The 18,874-nt window shown below is 41.7% G+C and overlaps 1 long non-coding RNA gene across 1 annotated transcript in view; it reads right to left on the bottom strand.

Annotated features, from left to right (window-relative positions):
• Nucleotides 1-18,874, bottom strand: part of LOC309640437 — a 34,718-nt gene that overhangs the window by 4,469 nt on the left and 11,375 nt on the right. Inside the window, exon 1 of the long non-coding RNA XR_014252218.1 lies at nucleotides 1-18,874. This exon is cut by the window's right edge and continues 11,375 nt beyond it. This is a non-coding gene — a long non-coding RNA (uncharacterized lncRNA).

Here is an 18,874-nt window from a genome sequence, read left to right on the forward strand (position 1 = left end):
CTCTCCTTTCTGCAGGCTGTGGCGGCTCATCTGGCCAGCACTGATTGCCCTTTGCTCGATTCTGTGTAGAAGGAGTCTGAGTGCAGTTTCTCTCTTGGGGCACGTGTGCTGGTTCCTCAGTGGGCTCTCCAGGCTACCCCTGGCCATGCTCCAAGTGGAGATCTCGCTCAGGTGCAGTGTTCTCGGTTAGACCATGGTACGCTTAGCTGCCTGCGAGAGCGTGATGGCTAAAGCCCAGTCACCTTCCTTGGATTCTGGCAGAGCCAAGTGGAACCCTTGTCTTCTCGCTGCTCCAAGGAGGGCAACACAGCCCGCCTTCTGGTGCTTCCCGCCAGCTTCAGCATCTCTCTCCTGCTCCCCCCTGCACTCTCGCAGGGGTCAGGTGCTGTGCCAGACCAGTGACTTGCCAGCTGTCAGCCCAGAGCCCATCCCCAGTCCTCAGCTTAGCGGTAGTGGTGGGAAGCGACATTTCGGCCTCAGTTTTATCGTGCGGGGAGCCCAGCTTGAAAACTAACCTTCTAAACAGTGAGGGGCGATGGAAGGGATGGTTGCCACTCTGCAGAATGCGTTCCTCCCAGAGGTACCCCCTGTCTCTCTCCCGTTTTCTCTCGCGTCAAACAAGTGGGTCTGCTGGCAGGTTGACTGTCTCCAGTTCCTGCATGACGGCATCTGTCGCCTACACCCGTGAGCTCTTCAGACGTGGAATATGGGTGGGATTTTGTTCATAGCTATAGAACTTCCTCAACAATTCTTGAGATCTAGCGGCGACAACCGTCTATTATACAGTCATATCCTGGTTCTCAGCTCTGGCTTCATACTAGATTCAGTCAGTCTGGAAGTGGGACCTGGGTCTTGATAGTTAAAAAAAAAAAATCAAAAACTCTAGTTCACGGTGAGGGATAGGAACTTGACATGACCAGTGGAGGGCAGAACAGGATCCTGAAGGGACAGCATGTAGAATTACTTCTCAACTGAGAGAGGGTAGTATAGGAAAAATATAGTTCTTGAGCTGCAGCTAAAGAAAGCAGACTTTTGTAGGAGAAAGCAGGCTTGGGCTTCCCTGGTGGCACAGTGGTTAAGAATCCACCTGCTAATGCAGGAGACACGGGTTCGAGCCCTGGTCCGGGAAGATCCCACATAAATAAATAAATAAAATAAATAACTAAAAAAAAAAAAGAAGAAAGCAGGCTTGAGGGATGAAGAATTTGGGGGAGGGGATCCTAGAATAGCACTAGTTCCCCCCAGATCTTTCTTTCTAATCATTTTGTTTTTCTCACCATCAAATACCCAATCTCACTCCTTGAAAAAGATTTATTGTGGTTTTTTAATAAATTTATTTATTTGTTTTTATTTTTGGCTGTGTTGGGTCTTCGTTGCTGTGCGAGGGCTTTCTCTAGTTGCGGCGAGCGGGGGCTACTCTTCATTGCGGTGCACAGGCTTCTCATTGTCGTAGCTTCTCTTGTTGCGGAGCATGGGACCTAGGCAGACACGCGGGCTCAGTAGTTGTGGCGCACGGGCTTAGTTGCTCCGCGGCATGTGGGATCTTCCCGGACCAGAGATCGAACCCGTGTCCCCTGCATTGGCAGGCGGATTCTTAACCACTGCGTCACCAGGGAAGCCCAATTTATTGGGTTTTTGCTCTTGAACTTTTTCTGAGCACTGTTGATTGGGCTGTACAAGGCTCTGTGCCTGAGGCCTTGTCCTAGACATGGTCCTTGCCCTATAATACAGCAGAGAGTAGGGATAGGAAGAGATTTCTGCAAATAGTTATCAGACAAAGCAGCCGGCCTCTTAGAAGAGGCTTAGCTCCTGCCTATAGGAAGACCGATTGCTACTTTCTACTATGGTATTTGAAGTCCCTCTACTCAGATATCTAGCTTTTTCTTTTTTCTGGGCCTTCTCTTTCATCTGCTAAAATAGGGCCTAGTGCTTTATAGTAAGCCCACTGGGTAGGTGTTTGACCCCAAAGTCCAGAGGAAGAGTGGGAACACCTCTTTTTTGTGTCTCCTTTTTAGGAGTGAGAAAACTTTCTGCTGCTTTCCCTGTCTCGGAGACCAAGATTGGCTCCTGTGTCCATTTTAAACCAATGACAGGCATGGGATTCTTGTGGGTGAATAGACTATTCATGTGGAGCGGAGTCAATATCGGAGATTCCACCACCAGGAGCACTTCACTCTGCTTATCTCTCTTACAGTACTTTTCACACCATTTTTGTAGTATTCTCTTGTCTATTTTCTCTAATAGGTCAAGGACCTTGTCTTGTTGATCTTTTTCTCTCCATATTCTCCTGGAGTTTATAATCTGGTTAGAAATATAATATCCACCCACACATGAAGCATACACACACCTAGACATTCTGAGTAGATTCATACCACACGTAGTGGCCCAGTTTTTTCCCTGAACTTGGGCACCCTAAAGGAATCAGCATTATAAACGGCCGTTATAGCAAAGTCCACTGGAAATGCATTTCCACCTGGTAGATTGGCAGTAGCTTTTCCAGTCTCTTCAGATCCCCTGAAGCTCTGTTGTGTCTCCAGTTGTGTCTTCCTTTAGCTGCATAGTCGTGCGATGGTTGGTCAACCCGCCGTAGATGCAGTGATGTTGATGAGGATGTTTATAAAGTCAGAGGGCTTCTGAGTCTCTTACTGACTACGGAGCTTTATTGTCTGTTTCCTTGGAGGTGCCTGGAGCTGCAGTAAAGCAGGCATTTGAAGGTCTCCTGTGCTGCTCTTTCCCGCTCCGTTTGGCAGGTACAGCACCATCATCTGAACAGCTTTTCTCCGGTGTTATTGATCAGATGTGTTTGCCAGAGCACAGAATCAACAGAGACAGACCACACTGGAATAAACAAGACACTGAACTCAGGGCAGCATGGTGGAGCTCTCAGTGGCTGAGCGAGTGTGGTGTACCTACAGCACTCAGGGCAGAGGGGAAAATATGCAACTATAAATTATGTGGAAGACATAGAAACAATTATTTCTAAAATGCTTTTGGAAAGTAATTCAGACAAGTGGGCTTAAAAGGAGTAGATGCTACATGGAATGACATTAAATAAGTTAACTGTGTCCTAATATACCAAATGGTAGCATAATTAACTAGTTTGGGGTGCCTGCTCCATTCATATCCCTTTTTTTTCAGATGTAAACCTATAGCCCTGCTGAAAGGATGGTTGTACCATGGAAGCCACACACCTGTCCCCCAAAGGTTGTTCCAGGGATGTGGAAACCTGATCTAAGCTGAAGTAATTAGATTTTCTTAGTTTCCTAATGACCCCAAAACAATGGTCAGGTGATACTGAGTTAGGTCCAGTGTCCCAACTGGATTTGGCTTTGAGGAGTAGAAAGCAAAAATTATAATTCCTTAACAAGATAGAAATTCATTTTTTCCTCACATAAATGTAGGCAGTCCAGGGCTCCCATGGCAAGGTATTTCATTGCCATCAGGGACTCAGGCTTCTTTTGTCCTATTGCTCTGACATCTTCAACATGCACTTCTTTCTATCCAGTGGTGTGCTGGTAAACTGATCCTCAGGGGTGGGGGTGACGGGTGGGAGTGGAAAGGCTTGATTTGTAACATTTGCCTGATTCCTATGTTGGAAACCTTCCCAGCATGGCCAATTTCAAGCTACCAGTGGTTTAATCACTAGTTTGCAAAACTCCTGAATGTTCAACAATCTGCTCCCCTGAGCCTGTGAGCCAGCTCTAGCATACCACTGCTTCTTCCTCATGGTCCAAAATGGCTGCCTCATTTCCAGCCATTAGAACTGCATTTCAACCAGTAGGAAAGAAGAAATCAAAAGGGAAGAGCAAACTCCCTCACTTTTAAGCTATCTTCCAGAAGTTGTGCATAGCCCTTCCACTTAAATCCCCTTGGACAGAACTTAATCACATGACCCTTAAATCCCCTTGGACAGAACTTAATCACATGACCACGTCTACTTGGGAAATATATTCTTTATTCTGGGTTTCCATGGACTCAGCTGAAATTTGGGTGTTCTGTTACTAAGGAAGAGGGAAATAAATTTGGGGGAAAATTAGCAGTCTCTGTCACTAATGGCAACACCCAGTTCCACAGAAATTTCTAAGTTAATGAGGAGCCAGAAGCCCAAGTAAAAAAGAAGTTCATTTTTCAGAGGGAGAAGAATTGGAGTGGATTTACAGCAAGGATGATAAATATGTAGCTCCAGATAGAGAATCGCTGCTTATTATTTAGATTGTTAGGGTGACCAGTGATAATACCCTTTTCTTTCTCGCCTGAGTTGGAACTAATTGAGGGTCAGATAAATAAGGCAGCTGGAAATAAGTGTCACCTTAATCTGTTTGGAGAACAACTTCAACCCTGCAGTAACAAGGGGCTCACTAACTTCACCCCAAAATAAACGTACCCACCTAGTCCAAGCAGAGTTGGAAAACTGCAGTGCTGCCCGCCTCCCTGCCCTGGGCACCTGCCCTTGAACGCTCCCTACAGAAGCCTCGCTCCCCCCACAGAAAAGGAGAATAAGGGGCTACACTGAGCATGTACTTCCTTCTCCCAAAGTCACCAGTCACAGTTAACTGAGATTGATTAAGGGGTAGGGAGAGAGGACAGGATATGTCCATTCATATTAAAACACGAGGAATAAGTGTCCCTGTCTACTACTTGTGACCTTTCACACCTGTTGAGGTTTAGCTAATCATCCTGCAATTGGGTTACATGAAATCTCTCTGAATCCTTACAGCTATCTTTGTTTATTTAAACAAGCACAGATGGTTTCTCTTACAACAAAACAGTCCCTAACTAAGAAGTGTAATTAAAGGCTATCTTGTATGGGTCAGGCACTGAATGCTATAGGAGTTCACAAGAAAGTTTATAAGAGAGGGTTGGAGTGGACAAGGGATTTTTTCATGGAAGTGGTAAAACTTGAACTTGTTCTTAAAGTCTGGGCAGGATTTTAATAGGCTGAGGGAATGGAAGTGTTTCAGTCAAGGGGAATTTAGTGGAGGAAATGAACATAGGGGAATAGGCATAGTATGGTCAAGACATGGGGGTGGGGGGATGGAATATTACTCAGCCATAAAAAAGAATGAAATGAGGCCATTTGCAGCAATGTGGATGGACGTAGAGATGATCATACTAAGTGAAGTAAGTCAGACAGAGAAAGACAAATATTATATGCTATCACTTATATGTGGAATCTAAAATATGATACAAATGAACTTATTTACAAAACAGAAATAGACTCACAGGCATAGAAAACAAACTTATGGTTACCAAAGGTGATAGAGGTGGGGGGAAGGGGAGATAAATTAGGAGTTTGGGATTAACATATACACACTACTATATATAAAATAGGTAATCAACAAAGGTCTACTGTATAGCACAGGGAACTATACTCAATATCTTGTAATAGCCTATAATGGAAAAGAATCTGAAATAGAATGTGTATATATATGTATATATAAACTGAATCACTTTTGATGTACACTTGAAACTAACACAACATTGTAAATTAACTATACTTCAATTTAAAAAACGACACGGGGAAACCCATAAAGTTTCTAGCAGCGGTACCTGTTGGAGAGCAGTGGGAAATCAAGTTAGAGAGATAGCTTGGGACCATGGTGTGGACAACCCTAACAGAGGAGTAGCTGATGGAGATGGAAATTTGCAGCCGTTGAAGAAAAGCAAAACATGGTGTTTTCCCCAGATTATTGTAGAGGAGGAATTACTCCTTGAACTTTCAAAATTATTTATTTATTATTATTATTATTTTAAATTTTAGTTTTGGCTGCATTGGGTCTTCGTTGCTGCTGCGGGCTTTCTCTAGTTGCGGCGAGCGGGGGGCTTCTCTTGTTGCGGAGCATGGGCTCTAGGTGCACGGGCTTAGTTGCTCCATGGCATGTGGGATCCTCCCGGACCAGGGCTCGAACCCGTGTCCCCTGCATTGGCAGGAGGATTCTTAACTGCTGCACCACCAGGGAAGTCCCCTCCTTGAGCTTTTTAGTTGCATGGACGAACAGATTTCCTTTTTTGTTTAATCCAGTTAAAATAAATAGCCCTAATACATTCCACTTACAGGATATAGGGAAGTGACTCTCAAACTTTTGTGTGCCTGGAAGACTTGTTAACATACAGGTTGCTGGATCCTACCCTCCACAGTTTCTGACGCAGTAGATTTGTGATGGGGCTCAAGAGTTTTCATTTTTAGAAGGTCCCAGCTGCTGCTGCTGGTCCTGGGGTTACACTTTGAGAATCACTGGGACGAATGCTGGCCTGGGATGAATCCTGTCTGGTTTTGAATGAGTGAATGAATAAATGGGAATGAATTCCCTAAATCATAAAATGAGAGCTTAGATGACATGGTCTCTGAGGTTTTTTGAGTCTATGCTTCTTCTAAACTACAGGATACCCCATTCATATTTTTTTCCCATATGGTAAAAATTTCAGTGTTTATCAAGATTACTTTTATCCTGTGTGTGAATTCATTTTACGTTTAACATGAAGGCTCATATCATTATATAGGTGGGACTCTGAAGACATGGGATTGGACCTGAGATGCCTTCTCCAGAGAGAATACCCGCTTAACATGGGCCTCTCGCACTTTCACACTCAGGAAAAGATAAAAGGAAAAAAAAAGTAGCAGCTATCTCAAATAGTGTCCATACAACTTTAACAGGTAAAAAGGGAAGGGATGAGACTTTTTCTCTAAATGAAAATTGCCTTTGACCCAGCACCTGAAGCTTTGAAGAGCATTCACTCAAACTGCTAAAAATGTTCAGCCTTATGAAAATATTTACCTGATTCGTAATTGTCCAAAACAACCAGCTGGATGTCTGGCCCAAGGGGTCAGAGGCTTCCTAGCTCAAACTCTACACAGAAGACCATGGCAGGCTGATCCAGCCACAGGTGGAGGGACATTTGTCAACATCTGCAGCAGCAGCAAAGCTCTCCCTGCTCTAAGTGGCGTGCCTGCTGTTGGCTGAGTGAAGGTGGCCTGAGCAGCGACAGCTGTGGGCAGCCATAGGGCGAACGCTACCCAGACTGGGGGATTTCCAGAGTTGCACCGTGAGTGATCTTTACATGCAGCCCCACATCAGGGAGATGAGGGAAGTGATGTGTCCAAGGCAACCAGATGACGGGAGCATGCAGCCCTTAGCAGAAGAGGCAAGATTCTGAGGGGTCAGCAGGATGTTGAAGTTTCTTCTCTTTTTCAAGTAAGATGGGATTTGTGGTTCCAGCAAATGAGGAAGTGGTTACCTGCTTTGCTGAGAACGGTCCCACGTGATATTAGCTGTGGGTGAATTCTCCCGTGATCAGGAATTCTTCCATGATAAATTAGTAAATGTAAAAAGTTTAAAACCCTTGAATCTCTTTCCTGAGCCAGGAGAACCTGATCTTTGTTGAGTGGGGTTTATCAGCAAATTGGAAACACGAAGGTGGGGCAGAAGGCAGCCACGCCTACCCACTCAGTCTCCTCTAACTCAGGCAGGACTTGGCAACATCGACTTCGCCACTGGATAGTACTTTTATCTTATTTTTAAATTCTTATTGATTTATTTTTGATAGGATTTTAAATGATCTACGCACCGTGACTTCCGTTTTGGAAGCTGGGCTAACTTTATGGCTAGCTGACTTTACAGCCAGTTCACGCTCCACTCTCTCTTCTTCTTAGTCTTTATTCTCTTACATTCTGTGCATCCATTTCTATTTCCGTCCATTATATTGTGAATTGCTTTGTGGCTGGGCTGTTTCTTACTATTCATTATATTCTACACAGTGAATGTCCATCACGAATATTCTCAGTCCATATATATATTCTAAATCTGAGCACTGGGGCTTGTCAGCAGAGTTTCTAATCCCTAAGGTCAGGATTTTCTGGAGGGGAGAGAGAGGGTAAGTTAGAAACCAAGCTGCCAATAGAATGCTTTCAATCGCCCCCCACCCCTTACTCATTTTGATCCATTGCTTTACAACGTCCTTTAACTCGACTGCTGACAGATTCTTATTTATCCTTGAGAACCAAGCTCAGTCAATGCCTCCTTTGTGAAACTTTCCCTTTTTTTGGGTATTAATCTGTCCTTTAAATAATCTTGTAATTATTTCATGAATGAAAATGAATTGTTTGCATGTTTGTGAACTATGAACTAATTGAAGGAAGGGCTTAGTTTTGAAGTTTTTAAGTGAATTTATTTAATCACACAGTAGGCTAAGCTGGCAGCTGCTGTCTGTACAATTTCATGGGTTCAGGAAAAACTCCTCTACCATCTCCCTATGTGTTCTCTTGTTCTTGAAAACATAGCCTAATTCAAAGCTTTGATCCCTATTTGTAGCTCCTGGAGAAAGGTCATTCTGGAAGCTTCTAGCAGAGGTTGATTTTAGTGCTAAGGAATTCAGATCTCTTCTTTAGAGGCTGTTTTGATAGGGAAAGAACTTGAGAGCAAAACAGGGACAGGAGCGTGGGGGATGTGGAGATGAAGTGTTTATCTTGGGTCACCAAAGATAAACTCTGCCTAGTTTCTAGTTTCACTAAGGGTTGAAGCCTCCTAATGAGTTAGTCCAATGAAAAACCCAGTGTAAAGTGGAGCCCAAATTTGACTTCTTGAAGCTGGAGAAGGGGCAATTGATATCATTACCATCAATCATAGATTAAAACTCAGTCTGAAATGGCTTTAAAATCTTTAGATGGCCAAGTGGTGGAAGCCTTGTAGCTCTTTGTGTTGAGTGTCGCTCTATTACCAGAAACCATGTTAAGTTTTGATGCTTTGGAGACCGCAAGTTGCAGTGTATTAAATCCTAAGAAATGTCAAAATATTTCTAGACTTTTCTGGGAGAGATGATTAACTCCCTTTCTGCACCTGTTCTCCTGGAAGCTGGGCCAATTGGACATTGATTAGGTCTTGATTTGATGTTACTCATAACGACCGGCAGCTTCATGAAGGATCTTTTCCCCTAGGCAAGGCTTGAGGGATACCAGTTAGTGAAAAACATTCTTTTCCTTTTAAGAAAAAGTCAGTGCTGCCTCTGCTAGTTTCCATGGCTGCATTCTATGCATCTGGATATAGGAAATCATTTACTTTTAATCGTCTCATTTCGGGGTCTGACCAGAATGAACTTTGTGTTCTGTATTTGTGATTTTTATACACGTCATGGTGTCTACCGACAGAGATGCATCATTTAGAAAAGAACATTGCTGAACAGTTGCAAACCTGCGATGGAAATAAAAGAGGTGGGAAGATGGGCAAGGAAACAAGTAAATCATCAAACATTGATAGGCCCGGGATTCATATTTAATTTTTAGAGATTACCATATCGAATCTAAATAAGAATAAAACACACTTCATTATTCTGATGTTTTGTGCATGTTTTTACAGGCTGTACTCTTGATGCCTAGTTTCCCCAGTTTTCTCAGTGGTCACGTAGGTGACACACCTATCCTGAGTTGCCTGCCTTCCCCGTTTTTCCACAGAGTGGAGCTGTAACTGCACCGAGATGAAGCAAGCAGAATTCCAAAGATCAAAGATTGAGTGAGTGATAGTAAGAAAGACCACAAGTGTCTGTTTATCAGTTGACAGGCGAGGGGCAATAAGTCATCAGGTTTCGTTTGAAGATCTCAGGGTGTGGAAATTAGACTTTTAGATCTTAATCTAGTGAGAATGAAAGACGAACTACCTCTAGTGTCTGCTCATGACAAGTCAGTTCTTTACTCTGGATACGAATCTTGCCCACAGTGGTCTGAAATATTCCTTTGAAAGAGATAAGTTGTTTGTTTTTCAAATGACGGCACCTCACAGTTGTGATCATTCTCGCCGGACGCTAGCATGTGGTACGTGGAAAAGAAGATCCTTTTTTTGGTGGTACTCAGTTAGTTGGCAAATATTTATTGATGCCCGCTTTGTGCCAGGAAATGTTCTGGTCCATGTGGGTAGAGCAGAGAACTTAAACAGATGAGTTCCTGACCTTAAGGGGCTTCCAACTTTAGTGGAAGGAGATATAATAAAATCTAACCTTGAAAGAATAAAATAGGGTCATGGGTTAGAGAGTGGCCTAAATTGGTCAGGAAAGATGTCGATTGGTCAAAGCTGTCAAATTGGTCAGGACATCTGAACTGAGGTCTGAATGTTGGGAAGAAAGCAGCCATTTGACAATTTTGAGGGAGTAGGGGCTGAGCTCAGCATGTTGGATAGAAACGAGGCCAGTGGATTGGGACGTGATGAATGAGGGAGAAGGGAGGATGAGTTGGGAGAGGGAAGCAGGGGCTGGGTACGAAAAGCTTTAGAGGCCACAGTGAGAAGTTTGGAGTTTACTCACGGTGCAGTGAGAAGTCATTGAGTGTTTGATGCAGGAAAGGGATGTGGGCTGATGTAATTAGAACAGACAGTTTGGCTGCTGTGGAGAGGATGGACAAATGGGACAAGTGTGGTGGAGATGGAGACCTGTTAGTGAGCTTACACTAGGGTGGTAGCAGTGGGGGGAGGGGAGATGGTCAGTTTAGAGATGTTTATGTATTATAGTCAGAGCTATCAGGGCTTATAGACGGACTGGCTGTAGAGTATCAGAGAGAAGAATCACAGGCGGCTGCTAAGTTTTTGACCTGCACAGCGAGTAAGTGGTAGTGCTGTTGGCTAAGGCTTCTGGTGGTGTTGGGGAAGAGGGGGCTTTGACAGAGAAATGATTCTCTACGGAGTTCTTTTCAGATCTGTGTAAAAGAATTAGTCATTTTGTGCCAAGCTACTCCATTGATGTAATGAGAGAGCTGCATTAATACTTCTAGCCTATAGGGGATGCTTTTAGGTGTTAGGTTGTTTCCTAGTACTCAGTGGCCTACGATGTATGGCCTGGGTGAAGCATCAATACCAGTAACATGTGATTTCTTTAGTTAGGTTTTTCCCCCCAGACTAAAATGGTACTAAGGAAGTGAGTTGGAACTCTAATTAATTCTCTAGGCAATAGAGGACTACGTTACAATTTTATTTTCAATCAAATGGTTTGCTTATTGGCTCCAGGGGCTTTTGGAATGTTAAGTGAGTGATTAAACATTAGCCTTGAGGATAAGAAAGTAAATACAAGTAAATTCCTCACATTCTTGGGGCCAAAAACCCCCACTGAAAAGAGCAACCAGAACTAAAACGCCCGATTTTGTTGGGCTATCAGATAGAGATAATAGATAGATAATCTTTTTTTACTGGGAATATTTCCTGTGGGGGGGAAAAATATATATAATATGCCTATATTCACAGGAAAAAAAATTATCTATCTATCTGTCTCCTCCCCTGCCCCCTTCCTGTGAATATGAGATAGCAGGAACAGTCACAATTTTGAATCAAAACAACTGAACAGAATCTTGTAAGAATAATGTCTCATTCTTCCATTTGTTTCTTCTTTCACTTTTTCAGTCAGTCAACAAGCATCTACTGTATTCTAAGGACTCTCTTAGCCTCTGTGGATACAAAGACATAGTCTATTGTTACTTACTATCAGTTACTGTGAACGCTTGATGAATCCCAGATGGAGAATTTTGTTCCAGATCCTGAAAGGGGGGTAGACAGCATGTTAAGGGGGTTATCTTGAAGGCAGTGGGAACCACTGAAGGCTTCTAAATGTGGGAGAGACTTGATCTAGCTTTGCAGATTAGAAAGATTGCTATAGCAACAGTACAAAGATGAAATGTAAATGAGTAGGTGTACCCATCACCTGCCCCCGGATCTTTGCCCTTCCTCCCAGGTCACTCCATGTATGTAGGCTTGTGACTTTCCACCATTAATTTGTGTATTCTGTGCCTCTTAGGAAAGACAGATTCAAAATATGTGCCTACTTGAAATTCTCTGCTTTCAAAGGAGCTGACTGCATTTCCGTGGTTCCCGTGGTGTCAATAAATGCATCAGTAGAGTTAAATCCAATATAATAACCAGCAGTGGCTTGAAACACTCTTTTGAAATGTCCTGGGGCTGGAATACATAATGAATCATTATTATGAAGTGGTAGATCCCTGGGGAGTATGACCTTTGGACCAGCCAGAGATGGGATGAAAGGCATTTCTGGTCACTGTGGCTGTGTGAGGAGACAGCACCTGTAATAATGCAGTCACATCTCAGCGTCCGCGACAGGGGACAGAGCTGCTGCCTCTCCGATGTCTACTTTCCCAGTTCTTAGTTACTATGCTTTGTATCATCTAAACCCTACTGAGTTTTCCTCTTTGGCTCTAATGAACATTTTTCTCCAAAAGTTGTTGACTACTGTCCCTCCCACAGAGTTGTTAACAAATCTTACAAGTTCAAGGCCAGGAATGACAAACCATGTTCAAGCAGAGCTGAAGAAAATATTAGAGTCAAGTGACCATGAGTTCGCAATATTTTTGTTTTTGTTAACCTACAAAACATCATGACATGCTTGCAGGCTATTGGGATACTAGAGGACTAAGATCTTAGCTTTTGGCAGCTGGGAGGTGAGCTTTAGCATTGAAGAGATCTGTTCAGATTTCAGGTCTGGAAAAATCTAGAGAATTCAGAGAGACCTCACCAAGAGAATTTTTTAAAAATAGGCTGAAGGTAAAGATAGAGTGGGAAGCGTATGGCTTTGAGTAACAGAGGACATGATGGCTTGTGAAGGACAGTTTTCTTCGGGAGGCGAGCATGATGGGTGGAAGAAGAGGCAATGGTTGAGGCAGGTCTCTTTTGATTCTTTTTCAACATCTCTGTGAGGTAGGTTTTTAGACTCCCACAGTACATACTATTTCCATTTGCAAAACTAATTGAATTTGAAGCGAGGTGAGTGATTCAGCTTAGAAGCATGTGCTTAATAGATGTGCTGTAGTCCCAGGAAGAACACAAGCTTTCCAGCTAGATCTGCTTTGGAATCCTGACTAGGCGGCTTGGTGGATTTGTGTGATCTTGTTTTAAGTTACTTCATTTTCTCATCTGTACAATTGACCTAGGGAAACCGGGACTGTTACTGAAAGACTAAGTGAGTGACTGTATGGGAAGCACCCACACACGTTAGCTTTTCACTAAATGCAAACTATTATTATGACAAAGTTACAGAAGAAGGTTGCAAAATCTTTATTTTCTGAAGATATTGAAAAACCAGACAGATTTTCAGGAAATTGTAATATTAAGTGTGGTCCTGGAAGAGGGGATTTGAAAACCTTCCCTACACTCCCAACAAATACATCTTTTTTTGTTTTTTTTCCTCAATGCAAAATAATGTGGTGTTGATATAACGATTCAAAATATTTACTAGTATGTAAAGTAAAACTGTACTGCCTCTAATTCTATGCCCCGAGGTGATCACCATGAACAGTTTGACCTATACCCTTTCATATCTTTCCCTGGTTACACGAAAAAAGTAAAAATAACATACACATATACATATACACTTTTTCTTAATAAAATGGAAATATATTGTGCACATATTTCTGCAACTTGTTTTTTTTTTTTTTTTAGATAACAATGTATCATGGACATCTTTCTATGACAACTCATGGAGTTCTATCTAGTTTTTATTTTATTTTTGTTTAAATAGTTGTATAATATTCCCTAGTGTGGTTACGTCGTTATTTGTTCAATCAATCTTCTGCTGTTTGACTTTTGGATTGTTTGTTTTTTTTGCCATAACAAATGATGCTGCAATGCACAACCTTGTATGTTTTATTTCTGTAGGATATATTGCTAGAAATATGCATGGCTGTGTCAATTCATATTTGATATTGTAATAGGTTAGCTTTCAGAAGACTTTACTAGTTTCAGGTTAGAATTTATTTTAACTGAGTTTAAACCAGTATGTATGGCTTACATTACTGAAAAACAGCTTAAAAGAAATGGTCTATTGACCAATGAGTTCAATGCGACATCAAGTGAATAAAGTTGGAAGTAGATGTTTATTTCTCTTGGACTCTGGCAGTTATAAGATTGTCTTCTTCCCAGAACTTGTTTCAGTAACTCTGATCCCTTGGGAACAAAATCGCAGCTTTGGGAGCTTTGGGATTTGCTGAAGAGGAATGTCCTTAGATGTTTTATGGCGATACTGGTGGCTCAAGTTAGATCATTAGTACCTTTTTGTCAACAGTGTCAAAGAGGTGGGGGAGATGCAGTTTGAAGCGTGATCTTTGTTCATATCCCAGAGGAGACTGTCGAGATAAGCATGGCAATTTTCTCTTCTACTTTTAAAAGTGAAATCAGCTTGGAGAAAGTTGGTATCTTACTTTAGTGGGAGAAATGCAGCATGCTTAGTTATCCAACTCATATACCTGCCACCTATTTTAGCAAAATGGAATCTGAGAGCCTGTGTAATTTGCATTGTTTGGAGTGAGAGGAAAATTGGTTGTACTGTAGCTGGGGGATTTTTCTCTTTCTTTGCCCTCCAAACTCCCTTATCTCCTTCTATTTCAAACACTTTCACTGCCAAAAGCCTAATCCACATCTGCACAAAGAGAAACTACTACACTGATAGCACAGGGAAAAGCACTGGGGCCCTTGGCATTCTCCCCTGGTTAAAAGCGCTTCTATTAACGTTTGTTGATTTGTCTCCGAGAAAGAGTCTTATTTTCTCCCTGGTGGCTCCAGAAGAGGAAATTAATTTCAAGTTTTGAATTCATTTTCTTCTTTATGTGAATGTTAAAGCTTTTATCAAAAATAATGCATGCACATGGTTTAAAAATAAAATAGTGCAAAAAGACTTATAATGAAAAATAATTTACCCACTCCTTCTCACCTCAGTTCTGGTCACATTTTTAACTTCTGTTTCTTCTGATGACTACCTCCATCCCTCTAAATAGAATTCTTACACTGCTACTTCTTTTCTTTTGTTAAGAAATCAATTATATACATACATATATATCATATATATATACATATATATAATCTTCTGCTATTATACTTGAGAATTTACTTCCCTTACATCTCCTCCTTCCTTCTTTTTTCCTTCCTCCCAGTACATTTAAATCATCATTTTTAATTCTGCAGTGAGTTATCGTATTTAGGTTGTTTTCACTTGTAGAAAGAGAAAATCAATTTCAAATATTTAAGCAGTAAGGAAAATGTATTTTCCCACAATAAGATGTTCCAAGATAGGTTAACTATAAGGTTAATCAATTCAGATAATGTCTAAAACAATATGAGAGGCCATTTCTTCCTTTATATCTTTCCCAGAAGCTCAGTGCCGATTTTTGCCTCCTGTCTCTTTGGCTAGAACCGGCCACATACTCAGCACTAACGACTGACAAGGGGTGTACAGTTATCACGATTTAGATCAATCATGATTTACCCTTGATTGTTCCTGAGCACATGATTCCAAAGAATAACATGGGCACATGAATAGAATCTGGGCTCTGCTAACAAGCAAAATGCAGGGGGAAAGGGAGAGAAGGGGAGGTGGCAATAGGTCAGGCACCAGTAACGTCCACTCTAATTACCTTGGTAACGTTAACGCATTTATACCTTTATTTGCTCCTCCATGGATTCCAAACCCTTCCCCTCAGCAATCTTCCCTCCCTTTCACTTGCCAGCATTTGTCATTGTACATTTACATCATTTGCTACCATTCACATTCTGCTCTGTACATTTTTTAAGTTTTTCAAGTTTTTTGCATAGATTAACTTGCTGGAAATCAATAATCAGTGTTTGCATTATTATGGTACATAATTCTCTTTCAAAATCAAAATTCTATCTTCTACGGCTGCCGCTGTGCCTGGTGCATAACAGGCACTTGTATTTGCTGAATGAATGAATGTGCCAAGTTATTTACAAATGGATTCCACCTGTAATGTCAAGTCCAATAGGGAGGAGAGAGGGTGGGGGAAGGGTGAGGAAAGGGATGTAGGAACACGCCTGAATTTGGGAACCCAACCTTCTCTTCTTGGGTTCTGATATGAAGGTAGTTAAAGCTACTATAGAAACAAAACCTTTGGCCTGGGGGAAATCTCAGCTTGCATATGTAAATTGCAATACTCTATGATTCTTTTTTTCTGCAAGAATTGGAAGAATCTTTCTTCCAAAGACAGTGATAGGGCATGTGTTACTGCCCGCTGGGGGGACTTTGTCCAGTTCTGGACTGGTGCCTCTGTGTGTAAAATAATTTCCTTTGCTCAGGGCTGGAGAATGTACAGCTCTCACACAGGAGAACATACAGGCTTTCAATTAGTATTTACCTCAACAGGCTAGCTCCCTGTGATAAATGACCCACGGGGAAAGACAGATGAAGCCCGGCACCGGGCTGTTCTCTGAGAATAACTCTGCTCTCCGGGTATTGTCAGTGAGAATTCCTGGTGAGGGGCAATAGATTGTGTCCCAGGGAGAAAAAACACACAGGAGTGAGTATCGCTGTGAGGACTGTGGGTGAGGTGGCTCTAAGGAGGAGTCAATAACTGATGGATGGAGAGTTAGAAATGTGAGATTTTATATAGGAAACCTTTGTAGCTCTGATTAGAAGCAGAATATGGATTCCGCTAGAAGGCAGCTCTGAAATACTTGCCCCTCCGTGTCACTATTCATGCAATTCATGTGATTTAGCATATCGGTGGGCAGAAACCCTGATTACAATGATGTTAATTAGAGTATCTGTACTCACACCTAGTGGAACATTTCCCTGGCTTTGCATCTCAAGTAGTGAATGGAAGAGGGAATTTTAACGATGCCCTATTAAGGCAGCTAAACAGTGCAACAAATAGTTCTCACTTCCTCAGCTGGCATCGTTAAGAAAATAATTTATTCTAGTAGATAGAATTCTAGTTCCTTAACAATTGAGGGTTATTGTTGGTTCTCAAAGGACCAATGATTCAGATACCTTTTTGGATGGGTGTAGGGGAAAAGGTAGAAAAGGTTTCTTTGGTTTGCACGGAGGAGAGGAATAATTTTATTCCTCTCACTGACATTTTTTTTTCTTACGATAATTATTTTGGAATAATTTTCTCCCACCACGGGCCAACTTAGGGTAACTGTGGAAATTGAGTTACAGAGAAGCGGTAAGCCAAAATTCCTGCATCATTAAATTTAGTATCGGATAATAATATGGGTTCTGTTAGCGAGTAGCCATATTTAAGCAGACTGCTCCTGTTTCAAACCAAAAAAATTTGGCCCTGTTTGGACTGACCCTTGAGATTCAGGGCTGTTAAATCTGGGTTTCAGAACCTCTCTGAAATGGACACAGCTCCTGCCTGCCCTGCCTCTCTCTTCTACCCTAGGAGGAGCCCATATTAACCCCTGGATTACTAACTCCAACCTGGGCCAGTCTTCTTGCCTTTCCTGAACTCCAGACCTGAGTCTGTGGGTGGGCTGCTCGTTGGAATCTGATTGGAGCAGCAGGGCTGGGGTGAATGCTATGATTCACCCCATGTCAGATTCTTTTCAATATCAGATTTTTCACTCGGAGTAGCTGTCTCCCTGCTCTTTGTACCTGTTTCTTCGTTCACCTTTTCCTCCTTTTTGTTGGTAGCCTATGCCCTCCACTGTCAGGCCTCACATCAAAGAGCTCCATCGCATGATGGTGACGGCTGCGTCTTCCTGAAACAAGTGGCCGAGGCTGGCAGGAGAGCTGGAGATTTTGCTCATCTGACGTGGATGGGTTTGAAAGTAGCTTCTCTTGCTCTAATTTCTGGCTTAATCTCCTCTCCTCTTAGGACCCATCTGGGGTTTTAACCTCTTATGCCTTCTGGTTTACTTTTTCAATCTTTCTTCCTCCACTGGCTTCTTCCTTTAGACCCACAGATGTGTTCAGATTTCCTTATAATTAGCCAAACCATATTTATTTCTGTATATATCTGTGTCTCTATCTGCATTTTCTCAGCCTGAGACTCCACCGAGCTATGGCCAAAATTCTTGAGTTGAGTCAATATTTCATCACCCATGTACACTTTGACCCTTTTAAATCTGTCTTCTCCCCACAATATTTATCTGAAGTGGCTTCCTTCAAGGTCGCTGGCCACTGTTTATATTTAAAATTTTTTATTACAGAAAATGTCACCCATATATAAAGGTAGAGTTAAGGTTATTCTCTTTGAATACCTGGTGATTTCCTTTTTATGATACTTTCTTTTATAATCATCACTCTCACGCCTATCCCATTCCCATTGTAGGCCAATTATATAAGTTAAGGTAACTAATGAAGTTGAACTCTATGTCTTTCACAGAATGATACTTAAAAAAAATATAACCACCATATATCACACCTAACAAAATTAACAATTCTTTGATATCATCTAATTCCCAGGTACCTATTTTTTTCTGTAACTAATTATCTTTTAATTGCCAAAGCAAATGACCTTTTGTCTTTATTCCTTTGATTTAACAGTCACAGTAGACCATTTTAGTGTGGTAATATTAAACTCTGGGTATAATAATCGCCTTACCTCAACTCCAACTGTCATCATTTTTCCTTTTCTCAAGTGAGGATTGAGAGAATAGCCTAGATAGTCTCTTAGACTCCTTCCAATTCAGCTGTACATCTCAGAGTCTGCAACATTTCCTCAAGGAAGCCTTCCCCAGCTGCCTCACCTCACCTCACCAGGTCCAATTCCAAAGCAAGTGTTCCTTGAAAAAAAAAAAAAAAAAAAAAAATATATATATATATATATATATATATATATATATATACACACACACACACATCTTCCTTGGAGAGAGATCTGTATCTATATATATCTATGTATATCTATATCACCATCATTTCTACAGATTCCTGAATTTGTTATTTGTTTAATTGTCTGTCACTCCTGGACAATGACCTCATAGTCATTCTCATATGCCTAATGCCTAGTTAAATAGTACTGAACTCAACTATCTAATTAATTCTTTTTTTGTTTTGTTTTTTAATAAATTTATTTATTTATTTATTTACTTATGGCTGTGTTGGGTCTTTGTTTCTGTGCGAGGGCTTTCTCTAGTTGCGGCAAGCGGGGGCCACTCTT

Source organism: Balaenoptera physalus (assembly GCF_965194825.1).
Source record: "Balaenoptera physalus genome assembly, chromosome: 13".
Classification (NCBI taxonomy): domain Eukaryota; kingdom Metazoa; phylum Chordata; class Mammalia; order Artiodactyla; family Balaenopteridae; genus Balaenoptera; species Balaenoptera physalus.